Here is a 14699-nt window from a genome sequence, read left to right as displayed (position 1 = left end):
GATCAATGCTCGCATGATAACTGTTGTTATACGAGAATTCCGCTAACGGAAGATATGTATCCCAACTGCCCCCAAAATCTAGAACACATGCCCTAAGCATGTCCTCAAGAGTCTGAATCGTCCTCTCGCTCTGCCCGTCAGTCTGAGGGTGAAAAGTGGTGCTGAAATGGAGACGAGTACCCATCTCGTCGTGGAACCGCTTCCAGAATCTGGACGTGAAACGAACATCTCGGTCCGACACCACCGATACCGGCACTCCATGACGTGCCACAATCTCCCGCACATAGATATCGGCTAACTTTTCCGCCGATATACTCTCCTGAATCGGAATAAAATGAGCACTCTTCGTCAACCGATCCACTACTACCCATATCGAGTCCACTCCACGTGCGGTCCTGGGGAGTTTGGTGACAAAATCCATGGTGATATCCTCCCATTTCCACACGGGAATGTCTAACGGCTGCATCTTGCCGTGAGGTCTCTGGTGCTCCGCCTTGACCTTCCGGTAGGTCAAACATCTCTCAACATACCAAGCGACGTCCCGCTTCATGCAGGGCCACCAATAATCAGGTCGAAGATCTCGATACATCTTTGTCGCTCCTGGGTGGATAGAAAATCGAGACTTATGAGCCTCGTCCATCAATACTTGCCGTACCCCACCCCAGTACGGTACCCACACCCTACCATGAAGTGTCAACAAACCCCGACTGTCGTAATCAAATGAAGCTACTCGGCCCACTATCCTCTCACACTTCTGCCTCTCCTCCTTGAGGCCCTCCATCTGAGCCTCCTTAATCCGCTCCAACAACGGAGTGATCACTGTGATCCTCATACACAGATTTCTGATAGGGGCCGTCGACGCCTTGTGGCTCAGGGCGTCGGCCACCACATTGGCCTTCCCTGGATGATAAAGGATCTCACAGTCATAGTCCTTCAGCACGTCCAACCATCTCCTCTGCCTCATGTTCAAACTCGGCTGATCCATAAGATATCGCAAACTCTTGTGATCCGTGTATATAGTACAGCGGACCCCATAAAGGTAATGCCTCCAAATCTTGAGGGAAAATACAACTGCCCCCAGCTCCAAGTCGTGGGTAGGATAATTAGCCTCGTGAGGCTTCAACTGTCTCGAGGCATAAGCTACCACATGGCCTCGCTGCATCAATACTGCTCCCATACCTGTGATCGAAGCATCACAATAGACTACGAAGTCCTCTACTCCCTCTGGCAAGGTAAGGATCGGAGCCTCGCACAATCTCTGTCTGAGAGTCTCGAACGCCGCCTGCTACTCAGGCCCCCAACGAAAAACCACCGACTTCTTGGTTAGTCGGGTGAGCGGCACTGCTATCTTGGAGAAGTCCTGAATAAATCTCCGATAATACCCTGCCAGCCCTAGGAAGCTCCGAATCTCAGATGGAGACCTCGGGACCTCCCACTGCATCACGGCCTCAATCTTGGCCGGATCTACCAAAATACCCTTCTGGTTGACGAGATGACCAAGAAACTGCACCTCGCGCAACCAGAACTCACACTTGGAGAACCTTGCGAAAAGTCTCTCCCTCCTCAAAGTCTCCAACACCTCCCGCAGGTGCTCCTCGTGCTGCCCCTGTGTCTTGGAATATACCAAGATGTCATCTATGAATACTATCACCGACCGATCCAACATCGGTCTGCACACGCGGTTCATGAGATCCATGAATGCGGCTGGGGCATTGGTGAGCCCAAATGGCATCACCACGAACTCATAATGACCATACCGGGTCCTGAAAGAAGTCTTCTGTACATCCTCATCTCTAACCCTCATCTGATGATAACCGGAGCGTAGATCGATCTTGGAGAACCAAGACGCTCCCTGAAGCTGATCAAACAAGTCATCTATCCTCGGAAGTGGGTAACGGTTCTTCACCGTTACTTTGTTCAACTCCCGGTAATCAATGCACATACGATGCAACCCATCCTTCTTCCTCACAAATAAGATTGGCGCTCCCCAAGGCGAACTGCTCGGCCGAATGAAACCCTTGTCTAACAGCTCCTGAAGCTGTGTAGACAACTCCTGCATCTCAGGGGGAGCAAGTCGATACGGTGCTTTGGCTATCGGAGCCGCACCAGGAACTAGGTCGATCCTGAACTCAACCTGTCTCTCTGGAGGTATCCCCGACAAATCCTCGAGAAACACATCCGGGTAGTCACGAACAATAGGAACATCATCAATCGTCGCCTTGCCCTTCACTCGGGCATCCAAGACGTAAGCTACAAAACCGGCACAACCCTGCTGAACATAGCGCCTCGCCCTTACGGCGGAACAAAAGGTCGGTCCTCATTGGGGCCTCTCTCCCTGAATCTCTATCTCTCCCCCGCTTGGGGTCCTGACCTGTACTAGCTGCTGCGCGCAATCTATCACCGCCCCATTGGGGCTCAGCCAATCCATGCCTATAATCACCTTGTTCCCACGCAACGGAATGGGAACCAAATCTACCAAATAGCGCTCCTCAAACAAACGCAGCACACAATCTCGGAATATCATCGATGCACGCACCGATCGATCGTCAGCGATCTCCACTTCCAAAGGGCAATCTAACTCGCCCGATGGCTCATGAAACTTCTTGCTAAGTGCAAGGGAAACGAATGATCGGGATGCTCCTGAATCAAATAACACTTGAACTGGGAGGCCGTTCACATGGAACGATCCTAAGGCATACATATACATATAGAGCACATATCAATAACATAACATCATCATAAAAAAATATAAAGGGGAAGAATCATACCCGTCACCACATCGGGTGCGGCGCGTGCCTCCTCGGTAGTCAACTGAAATGCCCGACTCCTCACCACTGGAGCCTCTGCCTTGCCCTGCCGACCATCCGTGATCCGCAGGGTCGCTGGAGCTGGCGCCTTTACTGGCGCTACAACTGTCAACTGGGGGCAATTGGCCTTCTTGTGGCCCCTCTGGTTGCAGTGAAAACACAGCAACTCGGATGTCTGAATAGCTGAAACTGGAGCAGTACAATCCCTGCTAAAGTGCCCTGTCTTGCCGCACTTGTAGCCGCCTCCTGATCCCATCCTACATATCCCCACATGCGTCCTGCCGCATTTCCCGCAGCGGCTCGATCCTGAATGACCTTTCGGCCTACCGTCTGATCCCTTGGGCTTCTTCCCCGAAGCCCCTCCTGCCTGACCGTCCTCTAGTTTCCGTTTCCGGATGTGCTCCAAATCTATCTCCCTCTCCCTAGCCCTGGCAATCATAGAGTCCAGGGTAGGGCAAGCCGAAAAGCTAACATGCTCCCGGATGTCAGCTCGTAGCATATCATGGTAACGAGTCCTCCTCATATCCTCATCACCGGCATACTGGGGCACCAATAAAGCCCTCTCCCGGAACTTGGCGGTGATCTCCGCCACAGTCTCCGTCGTCTGCCTCATGTCTAGAAACTCCCTGGCCAGCTGCTGAAGCTCGACTGCCGGTGCAAACTCTGCCCTGAACCTAGTCACAAAGTCCGACCAGGTCATTGCCTCGATAGCCGAGGCTCCCAACGAGTCACCCACTGACTCCCACCAATCCCGGGCTCGGTCCCGTAAACACCCTGCTGCGTACCTCACCTTCGACCCCTCGGGGCAGAAGCTAGTCAACTGGGCAGACTCGATATCCGCAATCCACCGCCTGGCGACAATGGGGTCCTTCACCCCATGGAAATCCGGTGCACCACTGCCCCTAAAGTCCTTGAAGGACAGTGTGCGAGATCCTAACTGGCTAGAGGCTAAATCGCTCCTGAATGCCCGTAGGCGATCCTCCATCAACTCCATGATCCCTTCCTTGATCGACCCAAAGAGGATGGGGGTCGACTCAAGGATGCCCCTGGTGATCTCCGACGTGATGAACTCACGTAGCCTCTCATCAATCGGCTCGGTGCCTGATCCCGAACCTGACCCCTCTCCTGAACCGCCATCTGTCGGTCTCGGTCGGAGTACCACCATTCTGCAAAACATCATAATAATCATTAGTGATACTGCTACTTTCTGAGGGATCTCAACTACTTACAGGTTCCTTGGTCTCATCTTGGACTTCCTCGGCTCGGGTACGGATCCTCTGCTTTCAGTAGTACGGGCCCATACTACCTTCCACATCTATCCGTACCTTCTCCGAGGAATTCCTTGACTTCACCAGATCCCCTTTACTACTGCTACTCTCTGCTATTCTCATCCTAGGCTTGCCCTAGGGAAAACTCAAGTTCAACACGACTGGTCCTCAGCTGCTGTAGGTCTCCTCATAATGCAAGTTAGCCACCACCTAAACACCATCACATGTGATGAGGATTAGATAATCCTTCAAGTAAAAGATCCGTCCCTACAACGGTTGGACTCAAACAAGAGCTGCGCAATAGGGCCAGTTCTAGTACTTTGGGATTATTCAAACCTGATTACATGTGGTGTGACGTGTTCACCTAGTGGCTAACTCCCATTACTCAGAACCCCACCAAGCACGAAGCAAGCAGCATTCGGATAAGGGGAAACAGACTCAAGCCAAAACTATTCTTATAACAAGAAACGGCACTAGCATAGGATGCTAAGCTCATACTATCAGGAATAACCTAAACAGGCTATCCTACTGCTGTCTACTCAATTCTAGCATGCAATACTCATAAAGCTGTAACACATAAGCAGGCACATAAGGCATCACTCCTAGATCCTTAGCCCTATTCTAGCATGCGGTTCTACGTAAGCTGATAAACATAACATAAACTTGTATGGGTACTATGGGGAATACTTACTTGAGCTCGGCCGATCGCGCACGTCACACACTTCGCTCTTTCTTATGACTCTTTTCCGAGTTTTAGAGAACATTTTCTTTTGGAAAATCTTTCAATCCCTCGATTTGAGTTCAGACACTCCCGAAGGCGTGTCCGAATCCCTCAAACCAGGGCTCTGATACCAACTTGTAACGACCCAATTTTCATGTCCAAAAATTTCATTTTAAAATATCACTTTAGAAAACATTAATAAATAAAAACATTGTTTGATCACACCATAACACATCGCAAACCATGTTTTAAAACTCAAACCATACATCCCATCAAATATCAGAGTACAATCCCAGTGAATCTCGTAAATGCGGAAACCGAAGAGTGTGTGTGTGTGACATGCTGCTACCGCGCCGGCTCCTTTCCCCTAGCTGAGGAGGTACCTGAAACCAAAACTGAAACCGTAAACACAAAGCTTAGTGAGCTCCCCCATAATACCCCATACCATACAAGCATTTAACATATAACATGCAATTAGGAGATACGGGCCTCGCCCACACTCGTGAAGATACGGGCCCCGCCCACACCTCACTTTCTGAGAGATACGGGCCCCGCCCACACTCGTGAAGATACGGGCCCTGCCCACACTTCGCTACCTGGGAGATACGGGCCTAGCCCACACTCCATTCTCGGAGAGATACGGGCCCCACCCACACTCAACCGCCAACTCATATCATACAAGTATCGCACAGACAACAAGTGTAAACAGTTCTATCATGCTAGTATATAACACAATCAACTCAACTAATAGATACGGGCTCGGCCCACACTATAATACTAACGTCTCATCTATACGGGCCGGCCTTGGTGCCTTAGACCCGTTACTACTGGAAGGAAACTCACCTCGAAATAGCTACTGGTCTGTGTGGGAATTGATCACCTACTACTGCTGTTGCTGCTCCGGAAACTCCCCAGCTGTAATTCCCAAAATATACTTAATCATACACTGCTAACTGTCCTTTGGGTAAAAAGACCATTTTACCCCTGGTCTAGCCCTAAGTCAAATCGAAGTCAACTTTTAGTTGACCCAACTCGCCGAGTGGATCTCCACTCGCCGAGTCCCTAGCAAACTATTATCCTGGGTCCCTGATTCTACTCGTCGAGTTGGGCCATGACTCGACGAGTTCATCTTCTAAACTGTCATTCAACTCCTTCATCCTACTCGCCGAGTTGTATGAACAACTCGTCGAGTTCATCTTCATCCGAAGAACACATATGCTAAGACTCGCCGAGTTGTATGAACAACTCGCCGAGTTTGTTCTTGAACTATGAAGATTGCCTTGGACTCGCCGAGTCAGGGCATTGACTCGCCGAGTCCTATCATGAGTGAGTTCAGCTTCTAACTCACCGAGTCACCCCCTGTGACTCACGGCTCAACTCGATACATCTTAATGGGACCAGTTCAGTGACTCGCGACCAGACTCGTCGAGTCACATATATGACTCGCCGAGTCGCAGCCATGCATCCATCAAATATACTGATTTGCTCGATTCCAGTCCACGCCATTCACAGATCTGGGCTTCTAGGACACAATTCACACGTAAAGTTTCCAACTTTACATGTAGATATTCACCAATATGGATTTTAAGGCTCAAAGTGCACCAAAAGAGGTAGATCTAGGGCTTTCATGCAATATGACCCCATAAAGGCAATAGATCCAAGCTCCAGGGACTAAATCATGCCTAGATCTAAAGGCTAACAACTTATTATCACCCACAAAGCACAAACAAGCTTGGGGAAGAGCCCAAGAAGGACTCCAATGAAGCAAAAAGGGATTACAAGCTTGAAAACAGAAGGGAAACGAGCTATACCTCAAGGAATATGTTGAAATGACACAAAGATGCCTGATCTCCTTCTCCTCTTCTTGATCTACACCTCTTTCTCCTCAAAACCTTCAAGAACACACCAAGAGCACTTCAATCTCTCAAGGAATTAAGGGAAAATGATGTTGGGGAGTTCTGGGGGGTGAATGGGGACGAGTTGGGGCGGAATGAGGGTTTAAATAAGGTGCAAACCCTTGAAACTTAGGGTTTCATCCAGCAGCGGTGACTCACCGAGTCCAGGATATGGACTCGTCGAGTCGCCCACTTAAACGTGTCCTGAGTCTCGTCCCTACTCGGCGAGTCGGACCTTATGACTCGCCGAGTCCAAGGCTAAAATAGGGCAATGCTCAAATAAAATTCACATACCGGAAACCAGGTGCTACACTTCTTCTCCTTTGCAACCTTAAAATGGCACTACCAAGCTTAGAATGCACACACAAAGGCTTAAGAACGATGGCACACACTATTTAGGGTTTCACTCTGAGGGGTGGTGGCTGAGAAGTCCATCCACACATTCCTTTTATAGCCTCAAGAAAGGAAATTAGGGTTTGGATCTGAATGAGTTACGCCAGGCGTAACCTTGGGTACGCCCCGCGTACCTGAGGGGGAACGCATCCAAATGAGGCGCGTGAGTACGCGCAGCGTACACCTTGTACGCCCAACGCACTCGCCTACCATGAAAACCCTAAATGATTAACTTAATCAAGATGCAAGGCCAACAGAAGAATACCTGGATTTCGGGCTATTACAATTCTCCCCCACTAGAATCAGACTTTGCCCCCGAAGTCTCATACTGAAAACAACTCCGGATAATGCTCCCGCATCTCAAACTTGGATTCCCATGTTAGCTCGGACCCCTTCCAATGTTGCCACTGCACTTGTACCAGGGGTACTTCCTTGTTCCTCAGAACCTTAACTTTTCGATCCCTGATCGCTACCGGTATCTCCACATAGTTCAGTCCTGCATCCACCTGAATATCATCCAATGGCACCACTGCCGACTCGTCGGCAATACATTTCCTCAACTGCGAGACATGAAAGGTATCATGGATCTGCCCCAACTCAGCAGGTAGATCCAACCGGTAGGCTACCCGGCGTACCCTAGCAATTACCCTGAAGGGTCCAATATACCGGGGCCCCAACTTGCCCTTCTTCCTGAACCGTATCACTCCCTTCCAAGCAGAGACCTTTAGGAGCACAAGGTCACCCACTTGAAACTCGAGCTCGGACCGCCGCCTGTCCGCATAACTCTTCTGGCGACTCTGCGCGGTCAACAACCTCTTCCTGACCTGCTGAATCTGCTCGGTCGTATGGAGTACGATCTCCGTGCTACCCATCACCCGCTGCCCCACCTCTACCCAGCAGATGCAGGTGGGACACCTCCGCGCATACAACTGTTGGATAAGGTGTCTAAGTCCATAACTTATTTGGTATATACTTGACCCGACCCGGCATGGTCCATTTGGATTGCATCTCATCCAAACTATTTATGGATAATTTTATGAGAGTTACACACATACGTTTATTAATATATTATAAGTTATAATATATTAATATGAAGTCATGTTATTTAATTAGTCTTAGTCTTAAATTAATTATGAATTAATTTAGAGATTAAAAGGAAGACTAATTAATTGTGGGCTATTATATTTTATATAGTGTGGGCTAATACTCATTTGTTAATGGGCTAAGCTAATATGGAAGTGCATGGATGATCCATGTAGCTTTTAACCCATGGATCCTTGGAAAAGGAAAGGTCATGGGTTATTAGGGTTTCACCCTAACCATGCACACTATATAAGCATGCTTATGGAGCATGAAATGGTGCCCTAGTGTAACTAGTGAACTAGTGTGTGTGAGCTTGTGTGTGGCCGAAATATACAAGTGTATACACTCTCTCAAAGTTTTCCAAGAGTTTGTGGTGTTTTGTGATTCCATTTGAGGCATTCATACTATTGGTGCTTGGCCCTCAAACTCCTCAAGAACCAAACTCATCAAAAAGGTATGTAATCTCTTCTAACTCTTTATGTTGAAATGTTCCCCATGCCATGTTAGATAGGTTATAAACCTTGGAAAATTATTATTTTGCATGTATTTAGACAAACATGGATCCAAGGTTTATTAGGGTTGCATGCACACTTAGGAAGTGTTAGATTGCTCAAAACCCAACAATGGTATCAGAGCCTAGGCTTGCTTGTTTGAATACTTGATGCAAATTGCTGAAAAACGAAGATTTTATGCTGTCTGCACAGCTGACTCACCGAGTCCATGAAGGGAGTCGATGAGTCCAAGGAAAAACTCATCCAACTCGGCGAGTTGGTTCATGCACTCAATGAGTTGGACCCCCAGACAGCATATCTTCGAGTTTTGGTGCTGGAATTGGTCTAGAATGATTACCTTAAACTGTTTTGGACTCATAAAACCTGTTTTTGATGTGGTAATGATGATGGTGGACCAATTTCAAAGTTATAATCACAATTTCAATTTTATATGTGTTCATATGATTCTTGAAATTGTTGATGTGGATGTTCATGTTCATATGAGTTTTGTTAGATCATAGGAATTATTTGCAAATTGTTTGTTAGTTAATTCTTGATCTTAATGTGTTTTAATGGAATTCTTAATTTGTCCTCAAGTTATGGAATTCCAAAAGTTTTTCTTTTAAATGTTTTTTAAGAAGTTGTAGGTTACATTTTCTTGAAAAGTTTTTCCTATAAATGTTTTATGGACTCCATAACTTGTCCTCAAGTTATGGATTTCCAAGAGACTCTTCATTAAAAGCTTTAAAACACTTAAATAAAACTCATAAGTTATGAATATCCAAAAGTTTATGAATTGTTCAAAACTTGCCCTCAAGTTTTGGAATTTGGAAAAGTTTCACACACTTTAACAAACTTTAATTCCAACACTTAGAATTTTAAAAGTTAAAATTCAACACTTATACTATTTATAACATTAATGGTTAATTATTATATATATGTATAAGAACAAGTCATTTTACCGTTAGTAGGCCTCATTCACGAAGCCGGTCTATAAGGTGGGTATAAGGTTGTTGCCTATAAAATGGCGACTTAATGGGTGTCCACTCTCACCCACCGTTTGCTTCATTGGTGGAGGGTCGTTAGCCGAACGGGTAGGACAATGATTTTAAATTCTCATTAAAAGTATAATGATTATTATAAAGTAACTAAATATTTTTTATTTAATTCCCAATCTTAGTTACTTTAGGAAAAATGTGAATTTGGTGCTAGCCCATGGAATTCACACTTTGTACCTTACCAATTCGTTGGTGGAGCGTGTGTGGGTAACCGGCACACGAACTTGGACTAGTAAGGATCACGAAGGGTGACTTAATGTTTGTCATAGATCAATGGAGCGTGTGTGGGTAACCGGCACATTGATTGGGTGATAATATTAAGGGTACCAAGTGAATTGGTATGGTTATTCACACCTTGTTTTGTGATCCTCAGCATCTCAGTCACAAAATTTGGGAGGGCACACTCGAGATTGAAACATGCCATTGAAAAGTTCAATGAATCTTAAAAGATCTAGGAATTTCAAATCCAATTAAAACCTAATAAATTATTTCGTTTTTCATGGTGGAAATTGGTGAATCGTCATTCGCCTACCTTCAAATATTCTATAGCTTGGATTACGGCATCCCTCTTCCAAGTTATAAAATATTGTGTTGGGTCCTAGCCTTAATATTTCATATTGGGTGTTATATTAAGGACTTTGAATCAACTAACTTGATTTTCTCCCATTATAGATGTCTGGTTCAGACAACTATGATCTTCCCAAATCTCTTGAAGATGGTGTCACTCAACATCATGCTTCACTTCCTCCATCTCCTCCAATTATTCTCCCTCACCCACAAGTTCTTGAAAAGTTTAACGTCACTCAATCCCTATTGGCATGCATAGTCTATGTGTGCTCACATCTTGGAGGTAAAGTCACATATTGACAAGCCGGGAGAGTTGGGTGTCAAAGTCTCGTGAAAGTTGGATGTTCAATCACTTTCTTAGTAACATAGTGAGTCTCTTTGGGACTACTATGAGACAAACTATGACATGACCCTTAATGATGTTATCTATTTGCTTGGTGTTGTGGAATCAGAAATGATTTGGAACACCAGTAAAGCAAATTTGAATAAAAAAATCAACTTCCCAAACGTTAAAGGGACATTGGAAATGGTAGCATTGGATATCTAGAAAAACATTTCTCTTCCCAATGGAAAGGGATCGGCCATAGTTAACTCGGTTGACCAAATGGTAAAGAGAAAGGCTGAGTCTGAGATAGTCTCATGTGCCATTACCAAAGGGTCTATATGTTTTATTGCCAAAGGAAGGGGCATTGGTTGCGAAGCTGCCATATTTACCTGAAAGATCATAAGGTTGATCAAGTCATGAGGTTTGACTCTACTTCGGGTAAAATCCACTGTCTAACTCTATTAAGTTCCTATTTGGAGATTCTTATTACATAAAGTGAATGGGTTACATGCTGATGTTTTAAGAATCAAAGAAAAGATAGGAAGCTTAAAGTAAGTATATGTTGATTCTGATTGCGAAGGTGGGTTTCGATCGCATGATTCAGTAATCAGAATTTTGAGTTGTTGCTTAAGAGTTATAATATATTGCTTATGAATAGATAACAACAAGGTTTTCATGTGGATTGTAAGGATAAGTTTTTCCGCAAAGTTTTAAAAAAAAAGAAAAAAAAAGGTTTAAATTTTATTTATTTATTTAAAAATATCCTTACAATGGCATCCGTGGAAAATTGTTGCTTATATGTTTCTAGTAATAGCAATATTGGAAAGTGGATTTGATTCTTTCATTTGTGGTAGTGTCTGAATTTACCAAATAAAGAAAGTTTTTAATCACCCAAGTTTCAATTGGACAGAAACTTGGAATCATACAAGTTGTATTGTCTGATGAATGAGAATTTTCATCTTCGAAAATTAAGACTAATTCTTTGATCACATGTATATGTGAGTCAATTGAAGGACTAAGGAATTAGGTACACTGGGTGTGCGTTGGTCAAGGTCCACCACAAAGATTGATTTGTCATGATTTACTAAAGATTAGTAAATATGATTATACTTATAAGGTTAAGTATAATTCTGTAACATTGGAAAGGTTACAATGTATGACAAAACAAATGAGAAGAATCAAATTAGGCAGAAAGATAAAAGTTTCTCAAATCTGAAAGGATGGGAGAGTACTTTAGTATCATATTTCATGATCATCTTAATGATTATGAAACCATATCACAAATTCATGCTCTAAGGACGTCTTAGTGCATTGTTATGGCTAAGAAGAGAGGTCATGAATTGTTGGATTGGTTAAAATCAAGAAGATGAGTCATACTTCGTTCCAAAACAATTCTTAGAGTTATACTCCAAGATTGTAACCTTGAGTGACATAAAGGTTTAAAACACTTATCAAATGTAGTGTAAAATGTTTCTACTCTTGTACATTTGAGATTGGTAAGTTGTGATGTCTTGGATGAGACAAAGACCAACTAAGACCAATTGTGTGAAGTGTTAGTCATGATAAGAATCCGCACTATCCCTTGAATATTTGTTTTGTCAAGGAATGGTTCTTGAATGGGGAAACTTACATGTCAAAAGGACAGTGGGAGCCTTAAAGATCCTGAAAGAGTTTCAAGATTTAATCAAGAGTAAAACCTGTAATTTATCACTAGCACATGACTTGAGGTTTGCAACCTATCGTGTTGACATAATTCTTATTTCTGTACCTACTTCAAATAAGTTGAATTTGCATGTGAGTTATCAGAGTTCAACATTGGAAGCATTGGTGGGCCTTGTGCTACCAAGGTAACAAGAAACTAAGATTGAACAAGTTTAATCAATGTAAGGCTGAATTTGTCACTAACCTTATCTTGTGATTATGGTTTTGACAAATTCACATGGATAGGAACTCATACACTATAAAATCTAAGTATCGTAAGGTTTCTCTCCGATTCATGAAAATGATGATGAGGAAACACTTCCATTCAGTAGATTTTACGTAGATATCAATTGTGTTATTTGCATTTTCAAAAGTCGTTAGTGGAGCGCGTGTGGTTAACCGGAACACTAACATGGACTTGTGAGAAATGGAAAATGCCTAAGCAATTGTGACTATGATTACGGCATCCCTTTTCATAGTTCTTGAAATTGCTTAGACACACAGGTGAGCTATCTACGGAAAGGTGTATGAATCTAAATTTTAGAAGTCCAACCAATTTCTGAATACATGTCAAAGCTAGTGGGAGCATAAGTGTTATGCTAATAATCATCATGTTAGTGGGAGCATGATAATTATGATTAGTATTGCAAGCTAGCAATGTTAATTATAGAAAACAAAGTTTCAATTCGTGAAGTTGCAGGGGTTGAAAAGTTATTTTGCTATAATTAAGGGAGAGAGAATTATACTTCATTTCGGTTCTAGAAGCTTAGATTGAGATTTTAATCATCTTTAGTCAAGAACATATATATGAATTTTATGTCTGAATGGTTCGACTTAAGGAAATTCTATATATATTGCATTTTCAAAATTCGATTATGATTACAACATCCCTCTTCATAGTTAAATTTTGAAAACATGGCAAATAAAAAAACATTGTAGCAAAAGACTGGTCTAGTATCATGTCTTTATGTCAAACATCATGAATCGTGTCCCATATGCTTCGGATATAGGATCGATTACATGTGATATAATATTCATCTTTTCTAAATTTTCCAAATGCTTAAGGCATTAAGAAGGGAAAAGTCTGGAACTGGATATGACTAAAGTGATTAAGCAATTGTCGAGGACAATCTGAGGTTTGCCAAAGATTGGTTGCTCAGGGAAAGTTGGAAGTATGATGTAAGTTGTCGGAAAGGACCGTATTGACATGTTCTGAAAAGAAGTAACTCTTGTTCGGAAGTGATAGTCAGAATGGGACTATGGAAATGTCTCCATAAGTGGAAGTTATTCAATCTATGTAAGATTAGAAAACCTTAATGCAAGAAGGATGTTCAAAGCAATGTACTTTGAATACGAGACTTCCGTTCCATAGAAGTTGACCTTCTTTGGAATACTCTGTAATGACTGGTGACAAGGTTTTGGTGACTTTGAGAATAATCATTACAAGAGGAACATTGAATAACAGTTTAAAATCTAACAGATTTTTTGGTAAATGATAGGAATCGGGGATTCTCACATTTACAATAAGGATTTGGGATTGTGAAATGAGTATCATTGGAATCATGTTCAATTGATCTACATCACAATGTAAGGATCATAGACAAACATAGTGTGCATACTTGGAGTATGGCATAACTATTGTTTAGAAAAACAAAGTGTACATGCTAGGAGCATGGGATAACTATTATTTTTATTCAAGTCTTAAGTTGATTATTTGAAACATTATACAATGAATAATGTGTAATCAATATGGTGATAAATAAAAGGTGGTTTTATTAATATTCAAAAGGGTTCTTAGACCATATTGGATTTGATTATTATTGTGTTTCACTTTGCATGTTTTGACTTCAAAAATAGCTAGGTTATTCTTTCCGAATGACTAAGTTATTTAAACACTCCACAGTCGTTCATATGTTGGAAGTATGTATGAATAAAGACTGTCATGAATCGGGTTTGTAGATGGCTAAATGGGTTTAGTCATAGCAATGGTTGCTACAACATTCATGAGTGCTCATAAGTTATGAGTATTGGAATAAACCCACGCTCACTTGTATCACTTCATGGAATTTATCTCGAGTGATCGTGAGACGGTAATATCATATAAATATTCAAACCTAGAGATATGAATTGTTACCTATGAGTTGGTTGTGCATTGATTGCACGTAAACGCATCAGTAACTTGATGTTATAAAACGTGCCTTTGTGTACAATTCAACAAGTAGCAGAACAAGCATATGAGTCGAAGTTTATCTGTTCCTTCTAGAAATATACGCGATATCTGGGCCCCTCGATGATTTTTTTGTGACCTATGTACCGGCCGGTCAGAACTAAATTGATGTGTTCGATTAAGTTCTTTGTCAAACAAATCGAAAATCGGGAAACAAACTGCT

Source organism: Lactuca saligna, chromosome 8 (genome assembly GCF_052625555.1).
Source record: "Lactuca saligna cultivar CGN05327 chromosome 8, ASM5262555v1, whole genome shotgun sequence".
NCBI classification, from domain to species: Eukaryota; Viridiplantae; Streptophyta; class Magnoliopsida; order Asterales; family Asteraceae; genus Lactuca; species Lactuca saligna.
This window is presented reverse-complemented; position numbering follows the sequence as displayed.